We start from the raw sequence: 5,818 nt of genomic DNA, 5'->3' as shown, positions 1-5,818 counted from the left end.
GGACCCCCTTTTTTTGAATTCCTAAGGCCTGCATGGGCCCTGCGTTGCCATTTCTACAGGAGCGGAGTCACTGCTTTGGGTCTGGAGTTAGTGCTGGTACAGTCATCGAGTCCATTGTTGTAAGGAGTTTCTATCATCCTTTAAGTGCTCCATTAAAAGGCCATTCATTCCTGCAATTAACCCAGTTGCTGTGGGATTATAGGGCAAGTGACAAGTCCAAAGGACATTATGTTCTGTAGCCCAGGCTGGATTAAATGTCCAGTGAAGGGGGTCCCCCATTGCTATCCATGTGTGTGGGGACACTGGAAAGGCACTTAATTATTTTTTAAGCTACCTATGTAGCTCCCTAGTTGGCCTTGACCCCTGGGAATGCCAGCAGCAGTCCAGTAGCTGTATCTACAGTGGTGAAGGTGTATTTTGCCGCTTGGACAGAGGAAGGGACCAATGTAGTCTACTTGCCACCAGGTGAGAGGAACCTGGTCTTGGCTGATGGGTCCAAGTCGGTGAGGGAGCATTCTGGGCCATCGCAGTGAGCAGGAGGGGCTAGTGTCCTCTACTCCTTTTAACTCTTCTCAGGTGAAAGGCAGCTGAAACTGCTGCACCAGCTTCCACAGGGTCTGGGACCCTCGGTGCTCAGTTTTTCTGATGCAGCCGTTCAGTCACCTCATGCATCATTGCTGTTAGGTTGCAGAATTTGCTAGCGCATCTGCAGCTGCACTACCTGGCAATGAGTTAACATTATGGGCAGATATAAGGCAAGCAGTTACCTTACATTTCTGGCAGGCCATCCAGATGTCTTCCCACAGTTCCTTCCCCCATAGGGGACAGCTGGCCACTGTCCATTGCTCCTGCTTCCACATGGCCACCCATACTGTTAGGCCTTGATATATGGCCAATTATCTGGGCAGAGAGTCAAGGTGTCTCCTGGCTCATGGACAATTACTAACTGTACAGCCCCCAGCTCAGCCCACTGGCTGCTATGCAAAGTTCCAGTCTCCCAGCAGATGATACCAGTACTTGGCTGCACAGTCACAGCCATCCAGATAGCATGTTGCCCAAGTGCCAATCCATCAGTACACCATGCCGAGTCAGGTATCCTCTCTTGTCCATCAATGGTGGGCATGGGGGGAGCCACCTCGGGAGGATCAGCAGGAGGCAGGGCATGCTACTCTTCCACGTGGGAGACCCATCCTAAAATTTCATGCATCTCTGCACTCTCAGGGCTATTGTTAAAAATTTGGCTTTGTAGGATGTAGGCTTTCCATTTTGTCAGTGTGCTTAGTTAAGCACTCCCCAAATGGGGCTTATTTATAGTCATCTGTGTCCACCCTTTATGAGTGTGTCCACTGGGCACCTTTGAATTAAAACTTCCACTTGTGACAGAGCATTACAAGCTGCACACAATCACTTTTCCTATAGGCTATATCTGAATTCAGTGCCCTTCCAAAGTAGGGAACAGAATCTAACGGTTACACATTTAGCCTATTGCCTTTGCCACAAACCCCACCCAAAGCCAATACTGGCACTGGGCACATCCAGTTCACAGGATATATTGGGGTCCACTCCCCTTGAAGCCCATGCTTGTGCTTTTATAAACACAGTCTGCCATGGAAAATCCCATTCCCATGCTTTTCCCTTTCTAATTAGGGTGTACAAAAGTTTTTAAAATTTTAAATAGAGTATAAACAGTTTCCAATAACCTAATAAACCAAGAAAAGCTATTAATTATTTAGAAGTTAGCAGTAGAGCTTTACCCACCAGACAATACCCAAGAACTTGACAGAATGTCCAGGCTCTTGTAATTTACTTTGATTTATCAGCCATCCTCAACTTTCAAGGAGGGTCACCACTGTGCTAGCAGCAATTTCTAGTTCTGGAAAAGAATTACTGGTTAGTATGATATCATCATTATAGTGAAACATAGGGGGTGTCCTTTTCTTTAAATCTTGTGCTACCAGTCCATGGCAGATGGTGGGACTGTGCAAGTATCCTTTTGGAAGCACAGAAAATGTCCATTGTTGGTTTTCCCACATGAAGTTGGATGTAGTCTGTCGGGAGAGATCTAAAATACTAAAACAAGCTTCAACAAGGTTTAACACAAAGTGAAATTGGCTTAATAGAGTACACATATCCTGCAGGAAGACAGCTACATTTGGCACAGCTGCAAACAAAGAAGTTATTAAATTAAGTTCAATATAAGTAATAGTCATTTGCCAGGTACCATAAGTTTTTTCCATTGGCCAGACAGGGCTATTAAATGACCCTGGTAATTTATACTGACATACTGCCACAGAACATCTGGGGAAAGGCAACTTTTGTTGGACCAGAGGACGTGCATGCTTACTTTCCTTGGTTATAATTTCCTGGTCAGACAGGGGCTCATCATCTTTTGATGAGGAATCAACTGGATCCCTCACTTTAGGGTTCCAGCCAGGGGAAGCTAGGGTATCCTAACTTGCCCTTTGGGCAGCTTATGCCCTCTTACTCCAGTGTACTGGCATGCCAGATTTCTAAACTTTTATCTAGAGTGTCTTTCAGTTCAGCTTGGGTCAACTGCGTATCACTTTCTAATGTCAATTCCTCTTCTAAGTGGCAGACTGCTGCATCAGCTGTTAGAGCCTTTTCTGTAGCTGCACACACAGCCTCCAAGAATGGCCAGGCTACTGCTGCAGCAGGCTGGTGGCTTTCCTTTTTCTCATGGAATCCTACTAGCCCTGCAGCCTGTAGCAGGAGGGCTATTAGTCCAGCTGGGGAGTCGTACACATCTCCATACTCCCTCAGCAGATCACATTCATCTAGGAGGGTAGACAGCTCTCCCCACATAAGTGTCACAGGCCACCCCGGTATCCCACCCAGGGACTTCCCCTTTCCCTTCCCCAAGTTCTGTCATCAGTGGCTAGGATTTCTTTAGTCTCTAGGCTGGCTCACAAATTGTCTAGGCCCAAGAGGGCTTTTGTAGACAAAGGACTAAAGAAAGCACCAGACACATTCTGAGATATGAGCTTTTATTATAGGGCTTACCTACAGGTTGGGGAAGTTGAGCCACATTTCCCTGAAATCAGGAGCTTCTCTGGATGGATTCAGGAGCTGCTCTGAGCACAATTTCAGAGCACAATGTGGAAATAGTCCGCACTTTCGCGGGCTGAATAAGCTGCTTAAAAGGGCTCGACATTCCAATGGGTATGAGAGCATAAGGCAGGGAGCTGCATCCTGCAACATAGGGAGGGGTTGATTATAATCAACAGGGAGGAGGCAGGATTATAGAGATAAGTATCCAGGGAGTCTCAGGGAGGAGGTAGTTTCAGGTGTAGATTACAGTTAGTATCTGATATTACAAGGAGAATACGTCAAACCTCAGCTGTCCTAGGTCAAGCAAACTGCTGTGTGCAGTTTTCAAGGCACATGAGGGCCAGGGGCTCCCACAGCTCCATTCACCTCCCACTGGGACCCTTATTTATTCAAGATATTTTGTTGACTAGACCCTCTTTGAAAAACCTAAACTGATTCACTTTTTTAAACTTTTAATTTTAGGATAATTATGAACTCACAGGAAGTTGCAAAAACAGTACTGACAGGTCCCCGGTACCCTTCCCTGTTTTTCCCCAATACAATATCTTATGCCACCATACAATTTCAAACCGAGGAAATTGACAGTGATGCAATCTAGGACATTCAGATTTCAGTGGTTTTTACACACATTCATTTGTAAGTGTGTGTAGGTCTATGCAGATTTGGCAGCTGTTTAGATTTGTGTAACCAATTATAAAACTTAAGACAATGTATTTTAGAAAAGAAATTTTATAACACTACTATGAATGGAAAGTATGACCTGCCCTCAAGACAAGCTTATTTAAAATTTGATACAATGAGAAAAAAAATGTTACAACATGCTAACTGGTAATGTGGCTGGCTGAAGGGTTTTTTGTCAAACAAGGAGATAAGAAAATGTTAAGAGCTATTACAGGCATATTAGTAGCAGCTGACTCCCATTCCCAGAACTGTTGAGTTGAAAAGGGAGTATATTACTTGACATGCAGTTCAATGACTCTGAATTATCAGAAATTATCTTAGGGAAACACTGTATCAGCTTATTTAATTCTTCCAACAGCCCTATGAGAAAGGTGAGTAAACTGAGGCTCAGAGAGGGGAAGTGTCTTGCCCCATTCTGTCGCTCCCGACTGTGTGACCTTGGGTAAGTTGCTTAACTTCTCTGGGCTTCAGATTCCTGAATAGTGACAAGGAGATGGCAATAGTTTCTCTCAGGACCATTAAAAATATTAAATGAGATGAACCTGAATGCTGAGTACTTAAGAAAAGCACCTGGCTCTGGTAAGCAGTTGGTAAATTGTGTCATCATCATCATCATCATTATTTTTCCCCCAGGCTTGCCTTGGAGTTTGGAATCCGCTGCAATAAGTAAACCCATCACCATTTATCAAGGGGCCACTCTGGCGAGGCAAGGAGCTAAGGGAGCCGTTGGTCTCCTTTATCTTCATGTGTCTTCCTAACGGTTGGGTCTCACATTGTCCTTCCCATATTATGGGTGAGGAACAGAGGCTCAGAGAGGTGAATTCACTTTACCAGAGCCACACAGCATAAGAAGTGGATGAACTCGGGATTCAAACCCAAGTTTGTCTGATTACAAAACCATAACCCTGGTTGCCGGGGGAACCCTTTTCATAGCCCCGGAAGCCAGGACAGGGGACCCCAGACTGGTACCTCCACAGATTCCTTCCCTCATGGGGGTTTGAAGGTAGCCCCTGCTGAGAAGTTGGGACACATGAGGCACATAAGTTTTGGGCTTTAAAAAAATTTTATGGCAGCATAGATTCAATGTAAAACTTTCCATTTTAAACACTTTCAAGTATACAATTCAGCGGCATTCATTACATTCACACTCTTGCACTACCATCACCAAGACTTTTTCATGACCCCCAAAAAACTCTCTATCCATTAAGCATTAACTCCTGCCTTCCCCCTGCCTCCTGTTCCTGGTAACCTGTATTCTAATTTCTGACTCTATGTATTTGCAGATTCTGATTAATTCGTATAAGTGAGATCACACAATATTTGTCCTTTTACATCTGGCTTTTTTGGTCAGTGTGATGGTTTTGAGGTTCATCTATGTTGCATCGTGCACCAGAACTTCATTCCTTATTACAAGCTGCAGGTATATGAGGTTTTGATCATCCAAAAGGAATGGCTTCAAACCAACCCTGCATCCCAGAACACACTCAGGGATCCTGGGGCACCCCAAGGGGGAATGGCTGGGCAAGCTTACACAGCCAACAACTCCAAGATTGCTGAGCTTAGCTCAGTTGGGTAATGGGGAGAGCCCCTGATATGGTAAGTGGCAATGTGGGGCTTTGGATGGTGCCAGAGAGTAGAAACCAAATGCTTAAGAGCTTGGAGGCTGAAACCAGCATGCCTGTGTGTCCTTCGTAATTCTGTACCTCTGTTTCCTCATCTGTAAAATGGGCAAGGCTATAGCACTCATCTCAGTGTACTCTATTATCACTACTACTATTATTATTTTTGATTTCTGTTCTGTAAACAGGGCCTCCAAGTTACACCCCTAGGGGCCCAGGATGGGCTGCCACCTCCCCACCCACCTGCACCTTGCTGGATGGTCCTGCCCATGGCTCATATACAGCTCCACCACCAGTGCACAGCCAGGCTGCCTGGTGCAACCGGGGAGCAGCCCAGCTGGTTTTTCCTCTCAGCCTGCCTGGGGCACCACGCAGTCCTCTCCCTCCTTCACCCAGGGCCCAGCCCTGACAGGCTCACTGCTCATTTTTGCTTGGCAGACGTGGCCAGG

The sequence above is a fragment of the Choloepus didactylus genome (genome assembly GCF_015220235.1).
Source record: "Choloepus didactylus isolate mChoDid1 chromosome 25 unlocalized genomic scaffold, mChoDid1.pri SUPER_25_unloc1, whole genome shotgun sequence".
NCBI lineage: Eukaryota > Metazoa > Chordata > Mammalia > Pilosa > Megalonychidae > Choloepus > Choloepus didactylus.
This window is presented reverse-complemented; position numbering follows the sequence as displayed.